This window comes from Peromyscus californicus, unplaced genomic scaffold (assembly GCF_007827085.1).
Source record: "Peromyscus californicus insignis strain IS unplaced genomic scaffold, ASM782708v3 Scaffold_8__1_contigs__length_139910024, whole genome shotgun sequence".
In the NCBI taxonomy this organism is placed as follows: Eukaryota; Metazoa; Chordata; class Mammalia; order Rodentia; family Cricetidae; genus Peromyscus; species Peromyscus californicus.
This window is the reverse complement of record NW_026294606.1, coordinates 72,775,861-72,792,066: the sequence shown is the minus strand read 5'-3', so window position 1 is coordinate 72,792,066 and position 16,206 is coordinate 72,775,861. Positions and strand designations below refer to the sequence as shown.

At 43.0% G+C, this 16,206-nt stretch overlaps 1 long non-coding RNA gene across 1 annotated transcript in view; it reads left to right on the top strand.

The window, feature by feature from the left end:
* LOC128104499 (uncharacterized) overlaps positions 1 to 16,109 on the top strand; it is a 54,472-nt gene extending 38,363 nt beyond the window's left edge. Inside the window, exon 3 of the long non-coding RNA XR_008216034.1 lies at positions 14,887 to 16,109. This is a non-coding gene — a long non-coding RNA (uncharacterized LOC128104499). The remainder of the gene's footprint in view (positions 1 to 14,886) is intronic.
* The last annotated feature ends 97 nt before the right edge of the window (positions 16,110 to 16,206 follow it).

The following is a 16,206-nucleotide window of genomic DNA, read 5'->3' as shown; positions in this document are numbered from 1 at the left end:
GAACAAGTGAGGTCCATGTTTTCCACAGAGCTGCTGCTGAGGGAAGAAGAGAAGCTGATGACAATCATGTGTTGCACAGTGAGGCTCCTGGGAAATACATCTTTTGTCTTAAAGATAGCATCATTTGTCTTATCTGCAATGGAAAAGTCTCTTTCAGAAAACATGATTCCAGCAAGAACTATGCTTCTAATGTCAGAAAGAGACAAATGAAACAAGATTCACGCATGTCCTACTCAACAACAAAGTCACACAAAGGTCTCCCATTATGATAACATCGTACTATGAGCCACTATGTAGATACTGAAAGTTCAGCAAAATGAAAAAACACAAACCATTAAGTCTTGTAAAATAGTATGAGGGAGAAAAAGAAAGACCTTAAGATCCTAACACTGAGCACCCCAAACACCACAAGGGGAGATAATTCTACGGTAAAGCATAAAACACCAAAATATATATACTTATAGAAACCACAGTTAGTATTCTGGCCCTCTCACCTTAATCATGGGCAGGCAGCTGGGGTTACCAAAAATATGATAATGCCCTCTGAATGACAGCTAAAAGTCTGAACAAGTGGGGTGAGGGGAGAGCATGGAAGAACAATGCAAGAATACTTTAAAAACCAACATTGTGACCAGTGTTCCTGATGCACAAGGAAAGATAATCTGTTCATGAAACAAGAACAGAAGCCTCCTCAAAAGGTGCAGATAGAGAACAAAAATCTTCTTGAACAATAAAAGCATGCTGACTGAATTGAAAAACAATATTAGTGTTCAAAATCGCCAAGGTCTAGGGCAAAGCTAAACAGGACAACTGAAACAAAAAGGAAATTAAGAGCAAAAATCCGGGAAGTTCAACATCATAGTTACACAGAACATCAGAGTAACCATCTGCTATGTGACTTTCTCTGAGAAAATGTCTCTATTCACGTAAATAGATGACAAACCAAAACCAAAATGGTTCCACCCAGGTTTAGCTTGATTAAGAAATGAGTTCAATGGGGTTACCATGAGAACATGAGCCAGATACTAGTCACAGGAATGTGGCCAGCTTATAGACAGCTACAATGAAAAAAAGTTCTCTACCAGCAGTTCTTAACAGCTTGTATAACCTCAGGGAAGAGAGGGACCCCATGGGCCTCAGGAGCTCCTCTCCCCTTCAACAAGAGAACGTTAGACGATCCAATCTTGGGAGGGCCTCACACCAGTCATCACAGCTTCTCTGATAGCAAGATTGCAACAGCCACTCACGTCATGGCTCAAGGACGTTTTTCACACTGTATCTCTTTAACCAAGATTGTCGTGAGGACTGGAGGGATGACTCAGTGGGGTTAAGGGCTTGCTGTGTAAGGAACGCAATTAGATCCCCAGCACCTATGTACTTGTGCCTGTAACCTCAGGACTAGAGTATGAGGGTGGAGAATGAGGCAGGCAGATCCTAGGGGCCTGCTAGTCAACCAATAGTCAATATAGCAAGCTCTGGATTCAGTGAGAAACCCTGTCTCAAAATGTAGAGTGGAGAGCGACAGAGGAAAACACCCTAAGCTGACCTATAGCATCTAAATGTGCAGGCACTGGTAAGCATCCCCTCAACATATATACACACACAAGCACACACGCGTGCACACATGCACGCGCACACACACACAGCCTTGTATGTGTGTGTGTTAGATAAATAAATTGTAGTAGAACTATATTGCAAAGACAAGAAAGGAGATGCCCACTGGAAGCAATGTAGAAAGCTAGCTGGAATCTTTCTTGGTAAGAGTCCAATACTGGTTGTCTAGGATGGGAGGATCAAGAGAGCAGCTGCATAGCTTTAGAACATTGGAGATCTGTAAATACCAAAAGGAATTTGAGTGTGGAAAGTGGTTGCCTTGAAGGTTAGAGGAAGAGATGAAAAAAGACAAACCGGGAGAGTGCTACATTTTGTTCTGTATATTCACTAATAGTTTCACTTTGTAAACTACATGCATGACTTTTTTTTATTTTAAATGTACTTGAGGAATGAGGGATGTAGCTCCATGGTAGAGTACATGCCCATGTGTACATAGCTCTGGGTTACATCCACTGCTTTGCACACACACACATATACACCTATAATATAAAAACAAAAAAAGTTGGACTTCTAAGTACAAGCAGATAAGGCCTTGGGCAATTAATTTCAATATTTAAAAAAGACCTGATATTTGAATTGCTGGCTGAGGAGAGATATGATGCAGACTACAGTGGTAATAGCCAGGTCTTTTTTCCATAAACGTTTTGACTTTAACTTCTATAGTCAGCTGTCTTACCAGTCAGTGATCTAATTGCTAAGCTCCAGAATTTTGTGTTGCAAGACTGTAACTCACTCCCATTATTTCTCTGAATCAGAGTGGTACAGCCACAAACTACCCTCTCCTGAGGAATAAAAAGATATTACATCATCTGGGAGATGGCTCAGTGAGTAAGAGCTCTTGCTGTGCATGCATGAAGATCTGAGTTCGGGTCTGCAACACTTGTGTGTAGCCACACATATCCTTATAACCCCAGCACTGGGGCTGGGGGTGGGGTGGTAGAGACAGGAGGATCACTGCAGCTTGCTCACTATCAACTTGGATCTAGGTTTAATGAGATATCCTGACTCAAGGGAATGAGGCAAAGTGTGATAGGTTAGGACACCAACATCCTCCCTTGTCATCCACCAGTTCACACCACCTCAGAGAGATATTATATATATATATATATATATATATATATATATATATATACACACATATATAATATATAGAACCATTACCACTATGGATAATTTAAGAGAGCTGCAAGTGCATCATACTTTACCATTTTCAGGATTTTTTTTTCTTGGAATTTTACTTGGTCATGCAACAGTAAGAAATGTGAGACCCAGCAGAAGCCTAGAGAGCTTAAGTGACTTCCCGAAGGCCATCAGTCAGAAGAGCAGAGCCACCAGGAGAGACACTATGACTCTCCTGCCATGCTGTGCAGCAGGCTTGTTTTCAGATTTCATGTAGTCTCCGTTTGCTTAATAGCTCCAATTGTTGGCAGCCGAACAAACAGATGGTGGAGAAAGGAAGAGGGTGTGTGGGAATGAACTTCTGTAAATTCCAGCCACTGTGTCCAGAACCAGCCTGGGAGCAAGATGCCCTCTGTCCAGATCAGCCCCAGAAGCTGCCATGCAAACAGCCAAAATTAGAAGTCCTGGACTTTCCCACATTCAAGGGTCTCTTTTACAACTGGAAATACCCATGGGAAACAGAGCGTATTAACACCTATTAATTAATACCATAAGGGAGTGTGGTTGATTATTGGCTAAAAAATAAGCCTGAAATGCTGGAATCTGTTTAAGGAAGGAGAAAAACACCTAGATTTGTCCTATTTGAATTTTTTTTCCTAAATTAATCCTAAAAATCCTGGTCAGAATTTTTTATTTTATTTTTTAATGTATAGGTGTTTTTCCTGCGTGTATGTAGTGCCCACACCATGTGCATGCAGTGCCCACAGAGGCCATAAGAGGGCATTGGATAGCCTGGAATAGGAGTTACAGATTGTTGTAAATGGCCACGTGGTTGCTAGAAATCCACCCCAGGTCCTCTGGAAGAGTTGTCAGCACTCTTACTTACCCCTGGGCCATCTCTCCAGCACCTTGGCCAGAATTTTTTTTTTAAGAGATCATCCTAAGTGTCCAGCTCTCATTTTTGTCTACTGGTAGATCTCTAGTGACCGGGAAAATGGCTGCCACCAAAACATAAAATGACCACCAAGTCCAGGTCACTGAGAGGCATTTTGGACAAACCCCACACTATCCTAACCTTCTCTTCTGCATCCTTCTAAGGGAAGTTGGATATTCCATCATGTTCATTGGAATTTTCTCCCTATTTTTAATCAAAGTTGCAAGTTGGGCATGTTCAGCCTTTGTCAAATAGAATCTGGAGTTTTCTTGGGGCTCCTCAGTGTGTGGGAGTGTGGCATAAGGCTCCGGGAAGGGCAAGACCAAAAATAAGCTGTGATGATCCCTTAGAGGTAACCAACTGTGTGTCCATTGTCACCGTGGCTTCTTGACTCATTATTAGTAGTCTCCTTTTTCACTTTTAATGGTTATTACACATACATTTATATTCATGGCCTGTTCAAAGCCACTTGTGCTAGCTCTGTGTATAATGAATATTGAACTCTCTGCAGATTTAAATATAGAATAAAGGATAATTGTAAGATATCCCAATCAGGTTTTCTGCTATTCTCCACATATTTTAAAGGCATACCGCACAAGGGTTACATAACTGCCTTCATGGAAAACCCTGCATTCAAGGCTGTTTCCGACGCCTGTTTGCAGCTGAGTGTTTGCTAAATCAAGCACTAAAAACGAGATTTACACTGGTTGTTTGAAGCTGGAAGCCAGCTGCAGCTGCCATTAAAGCAATTCAATTTCTTTTTTATAAAGCACAAGTAAGGCTCAATTTACTAAAGTTTTATTTCCTTTTTATGCATCCCATATGCTAGGGGGGAAAATTAAGTTTATGAGATTAAAAATGAGTTTTATGCTAAATGTTTATAAAGTTTCAGCTGGCTTGCTCTTGCAGGTCCTTCAACCTACCAAGTTCAAGTTCTGACTTTTTTTTCCTCCCCTTTGCCATTACAAGGAAAGAAAAGGTTTTGTTTCCAAAAGGAAGTTACCTGGCTCCCTGGCTTTCTTGTTTGTATCACATGATTTTCTAGCAGCTGAGGCAGACAGATAAATAAGTTCCTTCATGATATCACAATCCTCAGAGAAGGTTCTCGCAGGGACTTAAGAACTTTTTCAGGTGGTTCTCTGTCCCCCATCCCCTAGATCTGGTTGAGTACATCTCATCACTAATCACAAGTGATATTAAATTTTTTAAAGGGAAATTGGAGCTGGAGAGATGACTCGGTGATTAAGAGTGTATACTGCTCTTCCAGGTGACCCAAGTTCAGTTCCCAGCACCCACATCAGCTCCAGGGTGTACGATGCCATCTTCTGACCTCCATGTGCAACTGCACTCACATGCACATACACACATGCAAACACACATATACATACAATTTTTAAAATTAAAAATAAAAGTGATATTGCATCTCATCCCTCCAAAATTCATAAGGACCAAGGATTATTTTTAACCTGTGTAATTTGGAAGCTTTATTGACATCCAGTTTTAATGTAGTCACAAGTAAGTTCTTCTTCTCTCTGGAATCCTTTGGCCTTTCTTATTTTTTAATGATTTTTTTTTTTTTTACATCCCAACCTCAGCTTCTCCTCCCTTCTTTCCTCCAATTCTTTGCCTCTCTGCTCCCCGCCATACACACACACACACACACACACACACACACACACACACACACACTCCTCCATTTATATTCAGAAAAGGGCAAGCCTCCCATAGATGTCCACCAAACACGGCATGGCAAGTTGTAGTAAGACTAAGCACTTCCCCATGTATCAAGGCTGCGTAAGGTGACCCAGTATGAGGAATAGGGTCCCAAAAGCCAACAAAAGAGTCAGAGGCAGCGCCTGATCCCACTATTAGGAGTCTCATAAAAAGACCAAGCTACACAACTATAACATATATGCAGAGGGTCTAGATCAGTCCTATGCAGGCTCCCTGGTTGTCGGTTCAGTCTCTGTGAGCTGCTGTGAGCCCAGGTTAGTTGATTCTGTGGTTTTTCTTGTAGTGCCCTTGACGCCTCTGGCTCCTATAATGCTTCCTCCCCTCTCTTCCACAGAATTCTCCAAGTCCCACCTAAGTTTTGGCTGTGGGTCTCTATATGTTTCCACCAGTTCCTTTGGCCTTTCTTAATACTATTTTCTTTCTTTCTTTTTTTTTTATTTTGCAATACAATTCAATTCTACATATCAGCCACAGATTCCCTTGTTCTCCCCACTCCCACCCCCCTCACCTTCCCCCCAGCCCATCCCCATTCCCACCTCCTCCAGGGCAAAGGCTCCCCCGAGGACTGAGATCAACCTTGTAGACTCAGTCCAGGCAGGTCCAGTCCCCTCCTCCCAAGCCGAGCTAAGCAACCCTGCATAGGCACCAGGTATCAAACAGCCAACTCATGCAATGAGCACAGGACCCGGTCGCACTGCCTGGATGCCTCCTAAACAGATCAAGCCAATCAACTGTCTCACCCATTCAGAGGGCCTGATCTAGTTGGGGAAACCTCAGCCATTGGTTCATAGTTCATGTGTTTCCATTCATTTGGCTATTTGTCCCTGTGCTTTATCCAACCTTGGTCTCAACAATTCTCGCTCATATAAAACCTCCTCTTTCTCGCTAATTGGACTCCCAGAGCTCTACCCGGGGCCTAGCCATGGATCTCTGTATCCAGATACCTCAGTCGTTGGATGGGGTTTCTAGCACGACAATTAGGGTGTTTGGCCATCCCATCACCAGAGTAGGTCAGTTCGGGCTGTCTCTTGACCATTGCCAGCAGTCTGTTGTGGGGTATCTTTGTGGATTTCTGTGGGCCTCTCTAGCACTTTGCTTCTTCCTATTCTCATGTGGTCTTTATTTACCATGGTCTCCTATTCCTTGTTCTCCCTCTCTGTTGTCGATCCAGCTGGGATCTCCTGCTCCCCCAAGCTCTCTTTCCCTTGACCCTCGCCCTTCATTACCCCCACTCATGTCCAAGCTGTTCATGTAGATCTCTTCCATTTCTCCGTCATTGGGTGATCCCGTGTCTTTCTTGGGGTCCTGTTTTCCAGGTAGCCTCCCTGGTGATGTGAGTAGCAGTCCAGTCATCCTTGTTCCACATCTAGTATCCTCCTATGAGTGAGTACATACCATGTTTGTCTTTCTGAGTCTGGGCTACCTCACTCAGGATAATTTTTTCTAGATCCATCCATTTGCCTGCAAACCTCTTAGTACTGTTTTTTAATTCCTCTAGTTCTGACTGCACTCTCAAAGAATTTATCATTTTGAGGTAGGTTTGGTTTTAAAAGGCAGCCGACATGAGTACATGAAGATGAGAAAGACACAAGAACAGAGCAATCATCCAAATGACCAGTGGAATTAGTGTTCACACCCCAGCCCTGTGAACGACTGAGCTGCTCTCTCCTGCCTCCTTGTCCCTGTCTCTGAGGCCTTCCTGAATGGGCCATCTGTGCCTGTGTAGATACAGGCTGCCACAGATGTCAGAAACAATTTTAAAGAAAAGAAGTTATGAAATGAACCAAAAAGAAGCAAGAAAGCTGAAGTCTATCTTTTGAGCGTGGGGAAATCAGAAAGCAACATATAGAAATACAGAGTATGGGTCAGATGCAAAGGCTCTTCTGGCCACACTGACTATCAGTCGCTCCACAGTGTAGCCACAGGGCATCAGTTGCAGGGATACTAGTCAATATTTCTAGACTGGAGTCTCTTCTTTTGTTGAGTAAGGTTAATGATTCTTCTAAGGAAAAGTGAATTAATCTATGCAAATCACTTAGAATGGTGACAAGCTGCCGAACTATTTTCTATCATCATCATCATCATCATCATCATCATCATCATCATCATCATCCATGTGGGAAATGTTAGCTCACTTTGAGTTTAATGGTGGCATTAAAAATATGAAATGGGCCGGGCGGTGGTGGCGCACGCCTTTAATCCCAGCACTTGGGAGGCAGAGCCAGGCGGATCTCTGTGAGTTCGAGGCCAGCCTGGTCTCCAAAGCGAGTTCCAGGAAAGGCGCAAAGCTACACAGAGAAACCCTGTCTCGAAAAACCAAAAAAAAAAAAAAAAAAAAAAAAATATGAAATGGAAATTTCCAGGAAGGACTCGGGTTTTAAATAAATGCTGGCTTGGGATAAGGAAAGTACCCAAGTACAGCTAGATATAAGTAGCCTCTACGAACGGGGGGGGGGGGGGGGGGGGGGGGGGGGGGGCGGATTTGAAAATGGTTGAGTCTTTCAAAGGGATGGTGTTATAAAAGAAGAGCAGAGTTCTAAGACTCAAGCCCTGGAGATGAGACACTTGGGGACGGGGGAAGGGGGAAGATGAGAGGTTTTCAAAGGAAGAAGAAAGAATCAGAAAAGCTGAATTTCAGGATAAAGGAAGAAGAAGCAGTAGAAATGCAAACGGATTCGAACTTCACAAAGACCTGACTCGGGCCTTTGGGAGAGTAGGGTTGGTGAAATGGTAGGAGAAACCAGGCCAGGTCTTTTTAAAACCTTCTCTGGCTTTCTCAAATTGGAGACAGGAAAGGGGAAGAAACTAAAATAGAGGATGGAAGGTTCTAAGTGGGGATAGGAACATAGAAATGGGGAGAGCAGAGGGGGAGTGGGGTCAACCAAACTAAATAAGTCAGAAAACGCCTGCTACTTTGTAAGCTAATTAAAAAGTCAAATGAAAAAATATGAAGGAAAACCAAAAGAGAAGGAAAAACAAAAATGAACAAAAGAAAAGAAAAGAAATCCATGAGGATTCACGGGAAGAAAAAAAAAGGCAAGCAAGAAAAGAGCTGGTGAGGATTGAAAATCAAATCAGAATGTCCTTGTGACAAATCAAAATTCCAGTGTCTTCCAGGCTTTCCTACCCTAATTGTGTTCTTTTCATTTAAACTAAGCGAGTCATTAAGATTTTATTATTATAGTCCAGCTGTGAATTTGAGCCAATTTATAAACAAGATTTGAGAAAGAATTAGTAACCCATACTCATTTATCTCCAAATACCACATGGTTAAGGTCAGAAACCCTAGAAGAAGCTTGGCTGAGTTCATGGCCCCTAGCTTCACCACTTAGCAGCTACAGCTCTTGAGCTAATTATCTTTCAATAACTAAAAGTCCGCATCTCTAAAGAGGAGATACGAATAAGAAAGTGCCCACTGGGCTGCCGTGAGAATTGAAAGAGGCCATGCACATGAATTGCTTCCAGAAGTGTGTGGTTACAGTAAAGATTCTATTCTGTAAACCTTAAATAACACAGATCTACCTTATACAATTAAATCTTCATTCTCTCTCCTCTGAGAAGAACTCTAAAATTACAGTCAAATCCCAAAGAATTGCAGCCTGCAATCAAATAAATTCAATTTGAACACAGCCCTCATCTTCTCCTATGCTCAACTGCATAATCAAATGGGACAGGGGTAGGCAATGGTCATATTTACTTTAGGAGAGACGCATCGGGTGAGGAGGTGAGATGTGGAGAAGGAACATCAAGGAAATACTGTAGAAAGCAGTGAAGCAGGAGGCTGGGAAAGCCAAGGATTACTGAAGCCCCTTACCCCACCCACACACACCCATCCCTTGGAAGTCCATCTCGGCTGAAGACTTGTGATCAGCTCCACCAATATTTAGCCAAAGGACACAGTGGACATAAAGAAGTATTGTGCTAGCCTACTTTCCCTCACTATAATAAAACACTTGAGATAATGAACCTACAAAGAGAAAGGGTTGATTTGGGTCTCTATATGGAAGGACTCCGTTGATGATCAGTTGGCCTTATTACTATGGGCTTATGATAAAGGAAGCACATCATGGCACTGCAAAATCATTCACTCCATGGCTGGGAAGCAAAAAAAAAAAGGAGGGGTGGGGGGTCCTTTTGGCACACTTATGGTGGTGTAAGGATGATTTACCAGAACCCATCTCTTCAAGGCCCCACTACCTCCCAATATGATGAATGTGGTGATATTGTGTTCCCCAAAATATTGTGCATGCTAATAAACTTATCTGGGGTCAGAGAACAGGACAGCCACAATATTAAATATTGAGGATAGGCAGTGGTAGCACACGCCTTTAATCCTAGCATTCCAGAGGCATGCCAGAAATCCCTCTGGATCTCTGTGAGTTCAAGGCCACATTGGAAACAGCCAGGCATGGTGACTCAAGCCTTTAATCCCAGAAAGTGAGCCTTTAATCCCAGGGAGTGAGGCAGAAAACAGAAAAATATATAAGGCATGAGGACCAGAAACTAGAAGCATTTGGCTGGTTAAGCTCTTAGCTGGTTAAGCTTCAGGCTTTCGAACAGCAGTTCAGCTGAGAGCCATTGGAATGAGAACACAGAAGCTTCCAGTCTGAGGAAACAGGATCAGCTAAGGAACTGTCGAGGTGAGGAAGCTGTGGCTTGTTCTGCTTCTCTGATCTTCCAGCATTCACCCCATTAACTGGCCTCAGGTTCGTTTTTATTAATAAGACCCTCTAAGACTCATGCTACAGATGAACCTAGAGTCTTTAACACATGAACCTTTAACAGACATTCAAAATCCAAACTACAGCTAGTACAAATTATATCTGGGACCAGAAAGAATTCGAATGATGCGGTCAGACCTACAACACAGGTCAGTCAGCTCACTGTGGTTTTACTTATCCTGTGGTAGTATTGACTATATTTACACTATTGAAAAACTTTAGACCCTCATTTATCAAGTTCTAATAGGCTTTTCCTGTACTTCAGCTGTCCTCAGCAAATGGCTCTAAGTTGATTAGCAACCTCTTAAACCTGTGTTGCTGTTTTGTTTTCCCCTGTCCTCTCCAGCTGGATTCTAATTTCCCTGAGGGTAGATGTTGTGTGACTTTTCCTGGAAAGACATGAACTATTTACCCAAGATGGGCACCAACAACAGACAAATAGTTCCACCCAAGTCTAGTTTAGTGAACCAGTGAGGTTTGGGGAGTTGCTTACATGAGCGTGGGTGACTCAGAGGCAGCTGCATCCCCAGGGCTGCCTGTCTCAAGTACAGGCAGCTGAGCTGGCCAGAGCTCCTCTCGAAGTAATTATCACTGCTGGTATAATGGTGGTGGGGGGGGGGGGGTGTGCAAGCGTGCATGATGGGGGGTGCTTGCAAATCTTGGACATTTCAGAGTTCTCTGAGCCTTATACATTGGATTTTCTTCCTGAAGCTTATGAACCTTCCCATCTTGCCTTCTAGAAAGAATGTTTTGATTTAGAGGAAAGAGCCACACAACAACAGGGCTTATTTTCATGGAGCTAAAGAAGAAGATTTTCCACTGTACCTAACACAATGTAGTAAGAAATGGAAAAGGGCTGAAGAACATGGTGTCCTGTGCCTTTACTCCCAGCATTCTGGAGGTAGAAGCAAGTGGATCTATGTGAGTTTGAGGCTAGCCTGGTCTACAGAATGAGTTGCAGGCCAGCCAGGGCTACACAGTGAAACCCTGTCTCAAAAAAAGAGAAGAAAAACAGAAGCCATAGCAAAACAAGAAGGGAACTCAATTGAAAGGGATTTAGCTTCATGTACTACATAATCTTCTGCTGTGGGGATGTCATTCTGTATGCTGTGAATATGTGTTGCTCTGATTGGTTGATAAATAAAATGCTGATTGGCCAGCAGCCAGGCAGAAAATATAGGCAGGGCAAGAGACAAGGAGAATTCTGGGAAGAGGAAGGCTGAGTCAGGAGTCACCAGCCAGACACAGAGGAAGCAAGATGTGAAGGCAGAAACTGAGAAAAGGTACCAAGCCAGGTGGCTAAACATAGGTAAGAATTATGGGTTAATTTAAGTGTAACAGCTAGTCAGTAATAAGCCTGAGCTAATAGCTGAATGGTTATAATATTAAGCCTCTGTGTGATTATTTTGTAAGCAGGCCATGGACTGTGGAGGTCTGGCAGGACCAGAGAAACTTTCCAACTACAATCTTCCACACCTCCATCAGCTCCTCACTCATTCCCCTTTCAAATAAGGCACAGTGTCCTTAACATCTTTTAATAGAAAATCTTTTTAGCAACATCTGACTTGGTGCCAAATAACATGTTGCTTTAAACTTCTGATAAAGGACAGGATGATGTGTGATTTTGCTCTTGCTCCCTCCCCACACCTCTGTGGAGGATAAAAGCCAGGGTATCTCCAATGCTCCTCAAGACGAATTGACTTGGCCTTCAAAGAGTCAAATGCTGTTTTGTTAGCTGACTGCCGTATGTTGAAGGATAAAGAGGCTAAACAGACAAAACACAGGAAACGCCTGAAAGCAGCTACGTTTCAGGTAGAAATATAAACATCCAAACCGCATCCATTGTCTGTTAGGTCCTCACAGACGACCACAACCCTCTTTTTCTCCTAGAGAGACCTTCCCCAGCTCTTTTGACCATGAAAGGCTCTCAAGGTTATTGGTTCAGACACATGCTAACATTTGTTCCAGCTGCTTAAAGGCTAACAACTGAGGGAAATCTCCACCCAGGTTTGACGCCTAAAAAATGAAGTGGTTGCTTCCTTCCCTCCCACAGGCCCGCTTGTGCCAGGTTGCTGCCATATTTATTTCTCTCACCAAGCTGTCTGTTGTGCCAGAATGGGCTGAGGCTGGCAGGAGGTCCCTCCTCTGCAGCATCTTTTCTCTACACCAACACTGATCTCTTCATCTCATTTGTTTCGGAATGGATGCTGCCCAGACTGGGAGCTCCCGAGCAAGCATTGTGATCAGGGAAGGCTTCCTGTGGTTTCATTCATTCCTTAAACTTAGCACTAGAGTAGAGGGCTGCATTTGGTTGCTGACTGAATATCCAGGTGTCAGCTTTGAGCTACAAGGAGTCTACAGTGTTTGGGGAAGAAATGGGAATAAATACATGGTGGCAAAATAGTGTGAGGACTGCTGTGCAGGAGGTTAAGAACAGAGCTTCTGGGCTAAGGTGTGAGGCCAGCCTGAGTGATGACAATGTCCACAGAAGAAACCTGCCCACTAAGGTAAGCTGGAGGACAACTGGCTTGTCTAGAGTGCAGGATGGTAGAAAGAGAATGGCTAAAGGTTCTGTTGGGGGTGGGGTGGGGTGACAAAAAGGAGCATGTGTCTAAAAATCTCATAGATCCTTCCCAATGGAAGAGTCATGAAAGATGTTTTTAATAATATAAAGATGCATTTATTTTTATTTAGGTATATGAGTATTTGTCTACATGTATGTCTGCACACCACATGCACGCCTGGTACCCAACAGAGGCCAGAAGAAGGTGTCAGATTCCCTACAACTGCAGTTACAATTGGTGGTAAGCCACCATATGAGTGCTGGGAACTGAACACGGGTCCTCTGCTAAAGTACCATGTACTGAGCCCCCTCTCCAGCCCCTAAATTAAATTTTTTTTAAAGATTTATTTATTATGTATACAGTGTTCTGCCTGCATGCCAGAAGAGGGCACCAGATCTCATTACAGATGGTTGGGAGCCACCATGTGGTTGCTGGGAATTGAACTCAGGACCTCTGGAAGAACAGCCAGTGCTCTTAACCGCTGAGGCATCTCTCCAGCCCCCAAATTAAGTAATTTTTAAAAGGTGACTTCACAAAGGAGAAAGACACAGTGAGAGGTATAATAAGCCCCACAAAGAAATAATAAGGATCAGGACAAAGAGTGTAATAGTGGGATAAGAATGAGATATACTTAAGAAATACGAGAGACAATATGGACAGAGCACAGTGACTAGGAAGATGGGAGATCAAAAATGCAACCACCAGTGAGTGACAGGTTTCAAGCCTAGCATGGTATAGTCACTGCCTGACACAGAGATTGTGGAGAGTTCAGGAAGGGGTTCGTTGCTGGGAACAATAAGCTTGGGATTTCCACACAATGCCCCAAGGCTATCCAATACACAATTATACACACAGGCCTTGAGTTCAAGAGCGAGTTAGATACTAGATAAGTAAGTTTAGGAACCCTGAGTACAACAGAAGCTGAAACCACAGGACTATACAAACGTCTCTCTCTGTCTCTCTCTGTCTCTGTCTCTGTGTGTGTATGTGTGTGTATGTGTGTGTGTGTGTGTGTGTGTGTGTGTGTGTGTGTGTGTGTGTGTGTGTCTTTCTCTCTGTCTCTGAGCCTAGGAATAATGGAAGAGATTAGAAAATCAAAATCAGATTCAACCTAGCTCTGGCTGATGTCTAACACTCTACAATATAACCCAACTGGAATAAGAAGAGCCCTGCTAATTTTTATTTTGAACCAATCTAATGAGCTATGAATGTGGTGACATTAAGGATGGAAATGGACAGGTCACCTTGATACCAAATATAGCCTCATAGGATTAAAGGCTCCAGGAGAGGGTATTTTCAGCAGTTTTGTTCAAAAGGGGCCATTGACTAACAGGTACCACTACTGACAGAGTTAGCACTCATTCCCACAGCTGTTCCTGGGCACTTGTGGAATTTAGATGACATAATACATTCATATAAATGCTCATGATGGAAAGGACACTTATAATCCATGTATGACCTAAACTGAGCATTGTAGATTTAATGAGAAGCCCAGACAGTTAGACCTTCCCTTGGGATCTTAGGATTCCCTAAGGTCACTTACCCTGGTTTGATCAAAGTAGAGTCTTAGTGGGTGCTCTCAGTCATTATCTTCTGATGCTCAAAACTCTGGAACTTGATCCTTTCCAAGCCTTCCAGAGTGTTCTGAACAAGTCCCTTGGCCGTGTTCAAACAGCATCTACCTGGTATTAATCAGGACTCTTCAGGTTGCAAGTGATAGACTTCAATTGAAACCATCTGAGTTTAATTCAAACCATCTGTAAGAATCCTCACTTTAGAGGCTCGCTCTGTCCCAGTCTCTACCTTCCTCTGCTCTTGGCTTCCATCTGGCAGGATTTGGACTGGTTGGTTGCCTCCACAGAGCAGTAAACCGTCTCTCAGGTTTAACCTCGGACTTGTTTCCTCCCAAGTTCAAAATGCTTAAGAAAATTATCAGATTGGTTCAGCCTAGGAAGAAACGTGTCTTCCCACAAGCACACATTCTGTGGGGGAAGAAATGGTATTCCCCACTCTGCACCTTTTTAAAGAGGACAAAATAGACTTTGCCCACAGCGGTTTTCCCTCTGATACTCGGGTTTCCACAAGTCTTCAGGCTTGCTATGAGAGGAACTTGTGTTTTCAAGCTTCCTGCATTGTGATTCTGCTCAGGTGAGCCTCGCGCACAGCCAAGTCACTGAACACCGCTGGCTTCACTTCACAGGTCAGAATGCACCTTCACCCCCGCCTTGTTGACGCGCTGTTGTTGCAAGAAGCTTTTGCATCTCTCGGGCTGGCGCTGCCTGCAGCTTCTCGGCAACACAGCTGCTTCAGGAACACCTGTGAAAGCTCCTTGACTGCTGCTGACCTAGAAAAACCACAGAGGAGCTGGGGAAAAGTCAGAGTTCAGGTAAGCAGCAACATCAAGTGGAGTGACCATTTTCACTGCCGGTTTACAAGACTACAAGAAGAGCGTTTGGTGGGCTCACGGAAGACAAAATCACCATGTTTTTTTTGTGCTAATTCTCACTTCCAGAAAACCTATTTAGAGACATATGGCAATTTAAGAAAGCAGGAAACCACAGAACCTGACATTCTTGGAGCAACAAATAAGAGCTCCTTAAAAGTTAACAAGGCACAGACGTGTGTGGATCCTGTCACGTGAAGTTAGCAGTACTTCGTGATTTGGCTCTGCCGGATAGTAATACGCCAGAATGGAGCCAACGTGGAGCTTAGTCTCGTCTACAGTTCCCTGTTCAGAGAATCGAAAACAGCCACAGTGTAATCTAGTTCGGGAATATTTCTAATGGACCATTTGAATGGATTGGTGGTTAGTTTTTGTCTCTTGACTAAGACATGAGACTGATAAAGATTTGGAAAATGCAATCATCCCCAAGACCACATGTCAAAGGCTGCATTCAGAAATAACTATGTTGTGATATGTGTTCATTATTTCAGTTCATTAAAATTTTTCTAGCTGGGGATGGTGAGATGGTTCATGGGTAAAGGTGACTGTCATCAAACCTGAGGTCTGAGTTTTATCCCAGGATGCACTTGGGAGAAAAAGAGAACCGACTCCCATGAGTCTCTGACCTCTGACCTCCACAAGCTCACTGTGTGGCGACCAGGCCCAAATACCTCTCAAACAAAATAAATAAATGTCTTTAAAAATAGTTGACAGCTATTTCTTCATTGTACACATTGAAAGCATCCCTTTCAATTATAATTTCTTTTCCATTTTTATTTTCTTGGTTATATGGCCTCTCTACTAGACGGAACAAACAAAACAAAGAATTATGTTTTTGTAACTTAGTTTCTAGTGCTGAACCTTATACTAGTAAATATTCATTCATAAACTGAACATGCATAGTAGTTATGCTTCCTTTAAATGGGGAACTATTAGACTTCTATTTTTCAGCATGAGAAACCATTTTTCATGTATATTACCACTAGGTGGCTCAAATAGCTAAAACACCAGTTCCATATAATAGCAAGGGGGAAAAAAACCTTAAATGTTGAAAGATTTATCTTTTTCTATCGTCAT